The sequence below is a fragment of the Eulemur rufifrons genome, chromosome 14, assembly GCF_041146395.1.
Source record: "Eulemur rufifrons isolate Redbay chromosome 14, OSU_ERuf_1, whole genome shotgun sequence".
NCBI lineage: Eukaryota > Metazoa > Chordata > Mammalia > Primates > Lemuridae > Eulemur > Eulemur rufifrons.
In genome coordinates this window covers 34,261,203-34,274,885 of record NC_090996.1, presented here as the reverse complement: position 1 = coordinate 34,274,885, position 13,683 = coordinate 34,261,203, and the positions used below count along the sequence as shown (strand labels likewise).

The 13,683-nt window shown below is 50.6% G+C and overlaps 4 non-coding genes across 4 annotated transcripts; all 4 read left to right on the top strand.

The window, feature by feature from the left end:
- The first annotated feature begins 1,047 nt into the window (after positions 1-1,047).
- TRNAP-AGG (transfer RNA proline (anticodon AGG)) lies at positions 1,048-1,119 on the top strand. The gene has a single exon. It is a non-coding gene; the product is annotated as a tRNA-Pro (tRNA).
- Positions 1,120-6,622: 5,503 nt separating this feature from the next.
- TRNAK-CUU (transfer RNA lysine (anticodon CUU)) lies at positions 6,623-6,695 on the top strand. Its single transcript has one exon. It is a non-coding gene; the product is annotated as a tRNA-Lys (tRNA).
- Positions 6,696-10,155: 3,460 nt separating this feature from the next.
- Positions 10,156-10,228, top strand: TRNAR-CCU (transfer RNA arginine (anticodon CCU)). Its single transcript has one exon. It is a non-coding gene; the product is annotated as a tRNA-Arg (tRNA).
- Positions 10,229-12,241: 2,013 nt separating this feature from the next.
- TRNAK-CUU (transfer RNA lysine (anticodon CUU)) lies at positions 12,242-12,314 on the top strand. Its single transcript has one exon. It is a non-coding gene; the product is annotated as a tRNA-Lys (tRNA).
- The last annotated feature ends 1,369 nt before the right edge of the window (positions 12,315-13,683 follow it).

Here is a 13,683-nt window from a genome sequence, read left to right as displayed (position 1 = left end):
GGGACCCGGGGTTCCGCGGGCAGCGCTTCCGTGGGATCCCCGCCTTCACGCCAGGGTCCGGGGACCTTCCCGCTGAGGAAATTCGCGGCTTGGATCCGGAGGGGTGGGGGAGACCGGGTCAGCCCGGATCTGCCGGATTCTCGGGATCCTCCATCATGGACACAGGCAAGGATGGAGAGACAGCAAAGAGTGCGCCGAAACCGGACCCCCCGACGCCTGGATGAGGCCTCTGCAGCCCCGAGGGCCACGTCCTTGGTCCTCCTGACGTCCTGGGGACGGGAGGTCCCGCCAACACTCCCCAGTGAGGGGAGAACCGGGCGCACGGCTGACCCACCTTCCTCCAGGGGGCACCCTTCCGGCGCCCGGCGATCCTCGGCACTGAGGCCAGACGGGCGCTGCGCGGTGGGTTCAGGGTGAGGCAAAGCGGCTCCCCGCGTTAGCCGTCTGGGTTCGAGGCCCCACGTCGGAAGCTCGTTTTCTTGTTTTTTTTTTTTTTTTTTTGCCTCACCGGAGGTGAAAGCGGGAGCAGAGCTGAGAGAAGCGTGGGGAGGGCCGAGGTAGAGGGGGCGGTGGCTGATTTCTCCTCGCACACGTCCGTGCCATCTGCGGGGCTGCAGCCTTTCCAAGGCCGCCGCCTCAGTGCTTGCGGCTCAAGGACCCTCAACACAGTCGCTGCCTGGCCCTTGGGAGGTCCGACTGTCCGGCTCTGTAGCTCCTTGCTGCGAGGAATGACCATAAAGTGCCCGGTGCGCGAGTCGCGAGGCAAGAGGACGCGCGGGTCGCCAGCCCAGGCCACAGTGGCGGCAGCGGGCGAGGACTGAAGGGGCCACAGGATAGGGGTGGCGTAGGGGCAGTTCCTCACTTTGTGCGGCGCAGGGAGGGCCGGGAGGGCTCCGCTCCCACCAGCCCTTGGATTTACCGTGGGCGGAAGTTGCGGGCGGGTCTTCAATTCGCGTCTCCTCCCTGCTGTGCTCTGCTGGCTCCGCCTGTCCTGTGCGAAAGGCGTCACCACGGCCACAGAGACTGGCCGAAATAGGTGGCTTAAGTGGCTCGTTGGTCTAGGGGTATGATTCTCGCTTAGGGTGCGAGAGGTCCCGGGTTCAAATCCCGGACGAGCCCGTCTTTTCCCCCAATCAATCAAATCATTTCCAGCCTTTTCTCCCCCAGACGCAGGTCAGGGACCTAGGCTCAACCGTGAAACCTCACTGCTGGACGTCGAAGTCTGAGTCCTTCGAAGGTGCATTTTAAAAATGGTCTGAATCCACCCGCTGTCGCTTTTTAAAGTTTAATTGGAGCCTTGTGCCAGTGTCTCCAAAGCCCTGTCGGCAGAAAGGCTACTTTTGTCATTATAAATTCTTTGAGGTACTGAGGAAGAGATACAATAAGAGCCGAGTCTTCTTCACAGACGCCTTTAGAACGTCAAGTCTGGGACTGGCTCAGGATGCCAGAGCCTTATGCAGAGTGGGCTGGAACTTTGACCAGAGGCGGTGGTCTCTTGGCGTTTGTCCAGAGTCACTGACCCCTTTCGCTTCCCAACATCCCTGTCACTCCTCACCTGGCGCAGCCTCCTGGGGCTCCTCTTCTCTCCCTGTCCCAGTGTGCGAAGGAGTGCAGGCCCAACCGGGCACCTGGGTACCTGGGTCCTGAATCCCAGTGTCTCCCAGGACTGGGGACTCCTCCACTCTATTCGGAGGACATCTGAACATAGTCAAAGCAGTAGAGGGAAACATATAACTTTAGATATATACAGTAGAAAAGCAGGGTTGAAAATTAATTGAAAGACGTTAGAAAAAGAACAGCATTATATAAACCCAAAGGCATTAGAACAATGGGAAAAATAGTGTTGAATTAATGAAGTAGAAAACAAGCTTACACTAGAGATTAACCACAAATGTTCTCTTTCTTGTCTGTATCAATGTCAATATCCTGGTTGTGATATTGCACAATACTTTTTCAGGAAGTTACCTTTGTGGGAACCTGGGTAAGGGTATACAGGATATCTATGTGTAATTTCCTACAAATGCATGTGACTCTACAATTATCTCAAGATAAAAAGTTCATTAAAATTAATTTAATTTCTGCATACCTGCAATAACTGTTTAGAAAATAAATTATAGGTATTCCATTGACTTGGTTGCACTAAATGAAATTACCAATATTCAATATTGTTATTGATAAAAGTGAAATTTTTTATGGTTCATCCTAATATTAAAAAATATAAAATATTTGGGAATAAATCTAAATACTTGGGGAAAACTTTTTTGGGGACTTTATGAGCAACCTTAGGGTAATCCTGAATAAATGGAGAGACATACCATGTTCATGGATTGGAAGAATTAAAATAATAAAATATCAGTTCCTTCCCAAATTGATTCATATTTTTAAGATAATGCCAATAAAACTCCAAAATCGGTATGGAAGTTTCAATAATGGCTAAAATGCTTTTGATTAAGAACGCAGTGATGCTTACAAGTAGGAAAATAAAATAAAATAAAAAGAACAAGGTGAGTTGTTCCAGAGATGTAAGTAATTAGGACAGTGTCATGTGTCAATTAAGACAGTGTGATATCCCAATTGGCACAAGAATTGACATATAGACCAATGAGACAAGATTAGGGAGTTCAGAAGTGGACAAATGCATAAATACATACTCAGTATTGACAGTGCAGGGCATTGCTGAACTGTGGTGAAAGAACAGACTCTTCTAAAAATGGTCCTGAGTTAACTGGGAATCCATATTGCAAAACATGAAGATTGACTCTCCCTTATGCCATAAATAAAAAACAATTTCTGATATGAATATTTTCAGTGTATTGCTAATAAATTGCTTCCCAGAAATGTGGAAGTAATTTCACTTCTGCTATCAATGCTTGAGAATTACCCAAGCAAATACTGGATATTGTCAATTCAGAGGGAAATCACCAATTTATGATTTAAATATAAAAGTATTTTAAAAATTTAAAATTAGAGCTCAATTGCTTTTCAAATCGGCCACTTGCAGTTCCTGTTTTTTGAATCTTTCAGTGCACTGTCTTTGATCTCAGTGGAAATGGGGAGAGAATCTGAGCTGCAGCCCTTCTTTAGCTGCTTCTAACTCTGAGACCAAGGCTTATAATTTTTGAAGTAGGCACAGGGACAGCAAAGCAGGAATTTTAGTTTGTCCATCATTGAACTTGGGACCACCTGTCTCCAAATCAGGAAACATCACAAGACCAGGGAGGCTTCTCCAGAACAACATTATTGCTTGTTCAAGCTTGGACCATGGGACACTGGCTCTAACTCTCTTGGCCATGGGCTGCCCTGGTGGGCAGTTCATAAAGGGAGGTATTTGGCATCTCTGAGTTGGGGCAGTTCTGGGTGGCTGGTGATGTTATCTGGGCCCAGGAGGAGGGGATGGGAGAGGAAATGTTCCTGCTCTCAGTCTCCATTGTTGTCTAACAGACTTTGCAAACAATGTGTGCTCGAAGTATTCACAAGTGGTCTTGATCTTCCCCACAAGACATCCCCCCAAAAATGAAAACCCCATTTTTCCAGTTACTCTGGTCAAGAACCATGGAGTCACCCTTGACTCCTATCTTTTGCCAATATCTTACATCCAATCCATCAACAAATCTTCCAAGTTTATTCAGAATCCAGTCACTTCTTATCACCTGGATTTCTGTCTCCCAGGTTCTATTCTCTGTACAGCAGCAGGTACAGAGATTTTTTTTTCTTTTCACAAAAGTTATTTGCTTTTGAATGGGATAGAGAGATTTTTTTTGGTCAACATAAGTCAGGTCATGTTTTTCTTCTATTTGAACCCTACAATGACTTCCTGTCCTTCTTAAGGATTAAAAAAAATGCAATCCAAATTCCTTATGTTGTTTTATGAGGCCCCACCACCATCTTGAACATTGTTCTTCTGCATTCAGTTGCAGCCATAGAGGAAGGCTCTCACCCCAGGCTCTTTGCACTTGCTATTCCATGTGTCCATATACACAGTCCTGGCACCTGCACTGATCTTCCTCAGCAGCTTCTGACCATTGTGCGAAAAACAGCACCCCTTCCAGCAAGATAGCCAGTACTCAGATTTCTGCCCTAAGAACTTGAAGTTTCAAGAACGTAGATCTTCCCAAAGGGTGAAAGTTCGAGACATGGAAATGGCCTAGGGGGATTAAATTATCCCGCAACTCTTTGCTGGGCCCCAGATAACTTCTGATAGAGGGAAGGAGCACAATTGTCGTTCCAGCCTTAGTGGACCAGGCTCCTGGGCAGGACAGCTGCAATGTTCCCTTTCCTGTTTGGGCTGGGAGGGCACTGAGCCCAACCTGGGAAGGGAGACTATATTAATTTTCTGTTGTTGCTGTAACAAATTACCACAAATTTAGTGGCTTAAACTAACACAAAATGATCACTCACAGAAGTCTGAAATAGGTCTTACCCGGCTAAATCAAAGTGTTGGCAGGACTGCAGTCCTTCTGGAGACCTTAGGGGACAAGCCACTTTCTTCCTTTTCCAGCTTCTACAGCCCACCCACATTCCTGGGCTCAGGGTCCCTTCCTCCATCTTCAAAGTCAGCAAGGCTGATCAAATTTTTCTCATGCTGCCACCAGTCTGGTTCCCTTCTGCCCCCCTCCTCCACATTTAAGGACCCTTGTGACTATGTTGGTCCCACTCAGATGATTCAGGATGATCTCCCTGTCTCCAGGACATTTTATCAGCAATCTTAATTCCATCTGCAGCCTAATTTCTGTTTGCCACATCGCCTAACACATTCACAGGCTCTGGAGATTAGAACGAGGATGTCTTTGGGAGGCCACTCTTCTCCCTACCGCTGAGACTAGCCCCTTTCCACCTCAAATTCCCAGCTGCGCTTTTGTTGTTCAAAGTTGGGGGCATCAGAGCCACTGTAGCTGTGAGAGCTTTTGTGAGCTCCCAGTAAGCTTCTGCAGCTCCTAGGATGGGTTGATTTTGCCAATATGCAGCAAAACTCTCCTGTCCCTGTCACTCTGGTGGTTTCAAAAAAGAGGTTATGATTCTCTCTTAGGGTGCGCGAAGTCTGGGTACCTTTCCCTCTTTCTGAAATGTGAGCATGTCTGTGGAAGGCGGAGGACACAGATTTATGCTGGTGGAGTCGGACCGAGGCCCTGGCGGGTTACCCGGCACACCCTCTTGCCTTCCTGGCCTGGACGTCTTGACGGGTAGGAGAGGGAGGACACACTGGCAAGCTCCTTGCACGCGGGAGGAGCATCGAAGGGCACAGGGCCAAGTCAGCCCAGCTCTGGGGGTGGGGGGAGAGGCGGACAGACAGACTGACCACGGTGCTGCGCCTCCAGGAACCTGTACCCTCCGCCTCTCGGATCCCCCCGCCCTCCTAGCACGGCGCGGCTGCCCGGTGGCCCTCGTTCCTGTGGCCCTTCCTGGGGACTCGGGCCTGGATAGGGACAGGCCTCCTGGGCATCTGTCCGGAGGAAAACGACTGCGGAATAGAGGCCGGGAGCATGGGTGTGGGCCGGAGACCAGAGCCGTGCAGTCCAGGCACTGGGGACAGCGGGAGTCCCGGGTGTGGGAGGGCTTGGATCGGAGCACCGGGCTATGTTGGAGCCTCGATCTCAGACACCAGGCTGGGGGTGACAGGCCTGCTGCCTCTCGCCAGGAACTGGGTCCAGTTCACTGACCTATGTCAGCCCAGGGCTGCCCTGTACCAGCCGATTTCTGGACTCCGTGGCACCCCGCTAGCACAGCTAGGGCAGCACAGACTCAGTATCCGGATCAAGGTTTCCAGCCCCACACGAAGCACCTCTCTTTTTCAGGTTTAGTTTTGGAAAAACTGGGCTGGGGAACACGGAGAAGTCTGCGACTCTGCAGACGTTTAATAAGCACCTGCTGTATGCCTGTTCCCTGGCGGGCACAGCGGTGACCAAGATGGGAGATCCAAGCGGTCCTGGGTTCGACTGCGCTTCTCCTCCAGCGCCGCAACAGGGTGAGGTTTTGTGCTCGGGTGCTGGGCAAGAAGAGCTGAATTCTGTACCTGGCTCTGGCGCTTACTTTGCGCGGTTAGAAGGTGGGGAGTCGAGGGAGGGCTGCCCAGAGAGGCCGAGCAGGTGGGCATTCCGGCCGGGGATGGAGGGAAGGAGAGTTGAGGGGGCCGTCGGCCCACGTCCATCTCTCTAACGTGCCCTCAGTGACTTAGTCCCCAGGCAGAGCCCTGCGTGGGTCTGAAGGGACAGGCGCTGCGCCTCCCTGACCCTCGGTTTCCCCCTGCGCCGCTCCTCTCCGTGACCCTTCTCCTTGCTGCCCCGCCTGCTCCTCCATGCGCGGGACCCAGGCCGGCCGTTAGCGAGCACAGAGGCTGGGAGTGGGGGAAGCTCTCCCAGGAGACTCAGGGCTCTGGCTCCACGTCGGGGCTGGAGGCCGGGGTGGTGCTCCTGCACCAGGAGCACCCTAAGTGCAGCCGGGGCATCGGTGGGGAGCGGAGCCTGTGGCAGGGAGATGGGGGGAGGGGGGGTGTCACCCTGTGGGCTCAGGGAGCTTGGCCTCTGACCCAGCCCTCATCTCCAGACTGATTTGTTACCTCACCTAATTTCCATCACACTCAGGTCACCTCATCAAATTCTAAGCACCGCACATGTGATACCGAGGGGCCCGGCTAGCTCAGTCGGTAGAGCATGAGACTCTTAATCTCAGGGTCGTGGGTTCGAGCCCCACGTTGGGCGATCTGTTTTCTTGGGGTTGGACCTAGGAGTCCTGGGAAACTCAGCTGGTTTCTCAGTGAGCATTTGCTGGGTGCCGGGGCAAGGAGGAGTGTCTGCAAAGTGACCAAAGGACTGCGCTGGGACGTGCCCACGATCTCCAGCCCAGGACGGGGTGGAGGCGGCGGGCGAGGATGGAGGGAGAACACCGGATAGGGAGAGGGGAGCAGCACCCTATTTTGTGGGGCGGCGCGGGGAGGAGCTGGGGCGCTGAAGTCCTTCGACTCTCGTCCACCCTTGAATTTCCCGCTTCTCCGCGGGCTCCCTTTCTCCCCCGCTCAGCAACCCTGGTTCCATCCCTTCCGCCCCGGGGACATTACGTCGGCCATAGAGACAAGCCAGAGGAGCCAACATCTGTGGCTTGTTGGTCTAGGGGTATGATTCTCGCTTAGGATGTGAGAGGTCCCGGGTTCTTTATCGTTGTGGTGTTGTTGTTGTTGTTGTTGTTGTTGTTGTTTTGTAGAGAGTGGGGAACCGCCAAGTGACTTCATGCCTGGGCGTCTAACCTGGATGCTGCAGGAGGGAATAAAGGAAAATCTTTAAAAGGCTCTAGCTGGTTCCTGAGGTCTTTAAACTTTTTGTTTCTTTTTCCTTTTTTCTTTTCTCTTTTTTCAAACGGGGTCTCGCTATATCGCCCAGGCTGGACTGCTGGGCTCAAGCGATCCTCCCGCCTCAGCCCCTGAGTAGCTGGGACTACAGGTGCTCCCAGCTTCTTTAAACTTCTGATTAGAGTCTTGGGGTCCTGGAGCGGTGCGGACACCCCGGGGCAGGGCTCTCTGGCTGGGTTCAGGCCCGAAGGGGAGAGGAGTCCATAAGAGGCAACGCTTTCGCACAGCCACACACTTTTAAGGGTCCAGGGATTACTCTAGTGAGACTCAACCCCTGGCTAAGCACCCTGACTGCTGACCCAGGAGGTCGGGGTGAAGGCACTTAGAGCAGACGCCTGAGGCCCTCCTCCCTTATTTCTTCCCTTTCCTTACTCCTCCTCCCTCCATTTCCATGTCACCCCTCACCTGGGCGCTCCGGGGTCTGCTCTGGGTCCGCTGCCCTGGATTGGGAAAGGGTCCCTGGAGCCCGACCCGGGTATCAAGTCCTGGGGTCCCCTCCATCAGTACGTTTGCGGAGGCCCCTTCTTGGAGGTTGGGAGTCCAGGTAAGGTTTGACTTTGGCCCTTAAGGGATGTTCTGAGTTCCAACTTCGAGAGCACATTTCCCTAAAGGGTGAAGGCTTCCCGCTTCCGTGTTAGCGTGGACTGGGGTCGCGGCTCAGGCCGGATCTCCTCTTTCTTCCAGAGCCCACTGCAGGCCCCTGGCGCTGACCGTCAAGCTTGGTTTCCTACAGGCAACCACTTCCGTCCTAAAGTTAGTTAAAAAAACAAAAAACACAACAGAAACAAAGAAATTCTCTTATGTATTGATTTAAAAATTCTGCTTTAAGGAAATTACAAAGAAAAACAATCTCGGAGAGACTCGCGTTCTCCATCAACACGAATGGGTAGGGTTGTTGGGACCAACCTCAGTAAAATCAACAGAAAATGCTGGAAAAAAAAAACAAAAAACAAAAAACCCAAAACCTTAAAAGTGGCAAAGAGCTTCCAGGAGAGTAAAGAAATTCCAGGCCAAATTTAAACGGATAAGGGAACCCAGCGGGGGTGTGCAGAGCTCCAAAGTTGCAGCCTCCAAAAGCATTTGCCACGCCCTGCAAACGTGACTGCTTTGCACTCTGAGAAATGAAGCAGAGCCTAGGACCCGCTCCAGATTGCTGGGATCCCCTTGAATCTGTGGAACTGAAAGATGAGTATGTGCAGAAAATACACGTCCTGCCCCAATCTGGCTGCCAGCTGCTCCTGGAAAGGGTCGCTCAAGGGGATGTGTGTGTCCTAAGACGGGACCTTCAGGTGTCCCTCCAGGGCTTATGCAGAACAAATCACAGCTCTCACATCCACCCCTACTCCATAGTCCAAAACCCTTAGCAGTGGGTTCAAGGAGAGACCCCTTTACAGCAGCATAGAAGATGATCAAGGTGCTATGAATAAACCTAACAAACGTTGTGCAAGATCGCTACTGGCTTAATGCAAAAATGTTACTAGGGAGTACAGTGCACCTTAAACAAGTGATCGATTACTCAGCTGGGTCCGGATTAATCCACCAACAATGGATTAACTGACATGTGTCTCCTGACAGGTGCCATGGTTGGAAAGGGGAGGGAGACACAACCTCAACTATGTAGAATTCTTGCCAAAAACATTTAACTTTTGAATCTAGTCATAAAAAAACAATTAGAAAAATCCAGACAACCAACCTGGTCTCTTTATAAACATCAGTTCGTCGGTAGTCCTTAAGAGCAGGTCTGGCTCCGGTTGGGGGCCTCCACCTGTCGGTCGCCTTTCCTGACCCACAGAGCCAGTCCTGTGGTGTTTGAGGCCCGTCGCCTCCTCCAGTTCGCTTTTCATCGGTTTCATGGCTCCGGCATCTTCCAGAGCCCTGGGGCCGGGACAGCGGGAAGAGGGACTGGACCCTGAATCAGCCGGAGCTAGCTCTGCCCGAAGAAGCCCAGGGCTCCCCTCTCTCCCGCCTTCCGCTAAAATGCAAACGATTTTAAAAGTAAGTGGAGAGCTGGTGCGGGGACCTCGCGTGTCCAAAGGGAAAAGCACATCCGAGAACAAGAAGCTCTCGACTGCAGGGACAATCGAGGCGACGAGAACCCTCGGCCTCTGGCTCCTTCATTCCAAACCGCCAAGTCGGTTCCTCTCCAGGGTCAGGGAGAGCGGTTAGAGCACCGCTCTCGCTGCTTCATCTTCTGGGCCTGCGGCCAGATTGCCAGGGCAGGCGGGACTAAAGGACACTGGAAGACTTGACAACTAAATGCGCAGTGTGGTTTCTCATTCAGTCCTAGATTTTTTTTTTTTTAATCAGTAAAGGATGTTATTGGGGAAAATTCGAATATGGACTGTGTGTTAAATCACCTTGTTGCTAGACAGATAAATGATAACTTGGAAGGGGGGGGGGGTAGTGTCTGAGGTCCCGGAAGCTGCCCTGGAGGGATGAGTATCTTGAACAGCTCTGGATTCTGTGAAATTTTTTTTTACCATTGGATAAATTACAAGCCACAATGAATAAAGAAGGGTGGGTTGCGAGGAAAATGCCCCGGATTGCGTCCACGGTACCTGGAGCGTCGGCTTTGGGTAGCACCCTGGGGGGGGGGGCAGGAGGGGGGAGCTTTGCCTGCCGTCGTCTGCAGGAGAACACAGTGTGTTCGGGGGCCTGGCGTCACTCTTCCCGAGCAGACGGATCGAGGATGGTGCATTGTAGTAATTCAGGCCAGTTTTCTTGAGTAAATGTTCAAACCAATTCCAGAATTACTTTCTAGCCACTGGTAATGACTTATTCCTTCTTTTAAAATTCCAAGGAAAAGACAGGCAGCCGCCCCAGTGGCCTAATGGATAAGGCACTGGCCTCCTAAGCCAGGGATTGTGGGTTCGAGTCCCACCTGGGGTAACGTGGTTCCTGCATCCAGGTGGTGTAGTGATGTTTTTAGATTAAACCAACCAGACAGAAAATCAAAAAGCAGAAGGACTTGAATTCAAAAATTACAGTGTACAGATGTTTACGTAGAAAAATGGGGATGATATACAGAAAAACAAAGGACATGAATTTGGTAAGGGAAACAATTTGACAATAAGATTTAGAGGTGCTGGACCTCTCTAGTATGGGGGGAATGAAAGTTAAGTAAGGGTGAGACGGGCTCTTCTCTCCCAACAAAAGAAGAGAGGAAGAGGCCAGAGGTGGCTCATGTCTGTAATCCTAGCACTCTGGGAGGCCGAGGAAGCTTGGAGGATCGCTTGAGCTCAGGTGTTAGGGTTAGAGACCAGCCTGAGCAAGAACAGAGACCGTCTCTGCTAAAAATTCGTGGTGCCGCCTATAGTCCCAGCTACTGGGGAGGCTGAGGCAGGAGTATCACTTGAGCCAGGAGTTTGAGGTTGCAGTGAGCTGATGATGCCACTTGCACTCTAGCCGGGGCAGCAGAGACTGTCTCTCAAAAATAAATAAATAATAAAAAAAATTAAAAAAAAAAATAAGGGAGAAAGAAAAAGCAACGTACACTCCTCTATCTCAATGGGAAAATGTGGGGGCTGTGATTTTTTTGGAAAGCAATTCTGGTATACACATCTCTTTGATGGCCAATTCCACTCCTGGGACTCCATGTCATTGAAGTAAAAGTGCTGATGTATGTACAAGGATGTTTTATTGCAGCAGGGTTTGGTTTAAAAGGATGTGGTGGGGGGCGGGGGGGCCGGGGATGGTCTCAATAGGAGAAGAATTAAATAGATTTTGCTTAGTTAATGTTGTTCAACCTAGAAAAGAACATTCAATGTCTTCTGGTTGACTTGGAATGTCCGCCATGGGAGAGATGCATGCTACAATGTTTATAAAACAAGCAGCAACGCCCAAGTCCCAGCTGTCTGCGTATATTGGTTTGAAAGGCTCTTGACACTCTGGACAGAGGAGGGGAGGGGGGGAAAGAGATTCTAGCAAAATGGAAAAATATGCAGGTCATATGGAGATAGGAAATGTAGAAAACAGAGTCCTTTGATATGTGGGTGTGTAAGAATTGAATGGACACTTGCAGAATTGGAAGTGACCTGAGTAAATGATAACATGGACTTCATTTGGTTTACGATTTTGAGAGATTTTTCTGCTTGGAGTTCTGTTTCAGTGGAGTTACTTTTGTGACTTTTGATAGTTCCTCCAGGGCGGGAAAGGCCTCCTGGGCAGAGATTTGGTGTGTAACAAACGCTGTCTCATTGGCGTGGGACTCAGTGAGCACTCTGGTGGCCGAGGGCCCAGTGTCCTCAGGAACACGATGCCCGCCGGGCTCTGGGAAGAGGATCTGAGGGGTCCAGGCGTGCGGGAGCCCCTGCGCCTCTTGTCCTTCCTCCCTCCCTCCTTCCATTTCTTCCTCTAAAGAGTGCAGGGGGGCTATCGGAACAGGGGAGAGAGAATCGCCCCTAAAAAGACGGCTGCCGCTGTTGGTGTGCAGGTTAAATGATGCGCTGGGTTCAACCGCGAGCGGCGGGCCGGGTAAGGAAGGAAACTCCTCTGAGCCAGAATCCACCCCCTTTCTTCTGTTTTAAAAATCCGTTTTGTTAACTGCTGTATCCCCAGTGCCTGGCACACAGTAGGCGCTCAATAATTATTTGAGTGAATTAATGACTTTCTTAGGCGATGGGGCCTTGGGCACGTCTGGGCGCCGCTTGGGATCCAGGGCTTAGGGTGGGCCGCACCAGGTGGGCTTCCTCGCTGAGCCCCTGCCTGGGGCTTCCAGGCCCGCGGAGTCCTTGTATCATTACCCGCTGACCAGGACACTTGGGTCAAGTCCCACCCTACTAACCTTTGCTTTTCCCGGGAGGCGTGGGATCCGGCCAGCAATTGGTGGCAGTCCCTTATCCTCATGCTCATGTTGAGTGGTGCGCACACATTTCACTGTGCTCAGAAAAATTTTTGCCACCTGCCCGGCTAGCTCAGTCGGTAGAGCATGAGACTCTTAATCTCAGGGTCGTGGGTTCGAGCCCCACGCTGGGCGGATGTTCCCTTTTCTCCCAGGGCTCCCAGAGAAGGGTGAGAAACCCACAACTCTCAAGCTGGTGCCAAGTAAAAGTCTTCAAATCAAAGTTTATAAATTTAGCAAGACAGAGAAAGAGAAGATCCATACAACCAGAGCCATTGAAGGAGAGTAACAACCAGATATAACGTGGCCCGTGAAGGGGATGCTAGAGGTAGTATGCCAATATGTACTTACAATTTTTCTGGTAGCCGCATTACCATTTTTAAAAGTGAAATTAATTTTAATAATATAATTTATTTGAACTGATATATTATTTCCCATGTAATAGATACCTACAGTACGAATGAGATGTATTACATTTTTTTTTCTTTTTTATTCCAAGCCTTCAAAATCTAGCGTGCTTAGGCACATCCCAATTCCCACTGACTGTATGTCAAGGGCTCCAGAGCCATCTGTGGCTGGCGGCCACCACTGTGGACAGCACAGGCCTAGATTTGACTTTACAGGAGACTGGAGAAATAGACAAAAAATGGTAAACCACGGCACGGAGACATGATAAACAAAATCCAGGATGTGGGAAACCTTTTAGGACAAATGTAGTTTTGTATTTGTTTGAAATTTTCTATAACATAAAAGAGAAGGGAAAAAAGAGCCTTTTAAATGAAACACGGCATTATGCAACAGCGTCTTCTACTGATGGGCTTATAGGGGCACAAGTACAGGTGTGTGGAGTCAGCCTGCTGGTACTTCCGTTTCTCCACCTGTAAAATGTAGCTCATAATAAATCTACATATAATACAATGTATATGCACACAGATATATATTATTACATATAAAATGATATACTATATCTGATATATAGATATAGAACAATGGGGGAGAAAGGGGAAGAGAATGAGGAGAGGAGAGAAGAGGAGAGGAGAGAGAGACTTATTAGATTTATTATAGGGAATTGGTTCACGCGATTACAGAGGCTGGCGGGTCTCACAAGGGAGAGTTCGCAAACCGGGGGCCCAGGGGAGCTGACGTAGTTCCACTCCGGAGGCTGGCAGGCTTGGGATCCAGGAAGAGATGATGTTTCATCTGGATTCTGAAGTCAGGAAAAAGCCGGTGTCCGGGCTGGCTGAGGCACACAGGCTGACGCGTGCCCCCTGTCGGTGGCGGTGCTCACGCATTTGGGGGAACAGAGACTAACGCGGAAAGGCGGGGAGTCACACCATCGATGATCGTGGGCGTTTTGGAAGAATCAACGCAGCTGCCCACAGACAAGGGGGAGCAGGGAAGAGAGGCAGGCGCTCCCAGGGCGCTGGTCTACGTTGTTCTATGATGGTGGCAGTTGGTAGGCGATGAAACGAGACAAAAATGTGACTTTGTACTCCAAAGTTAA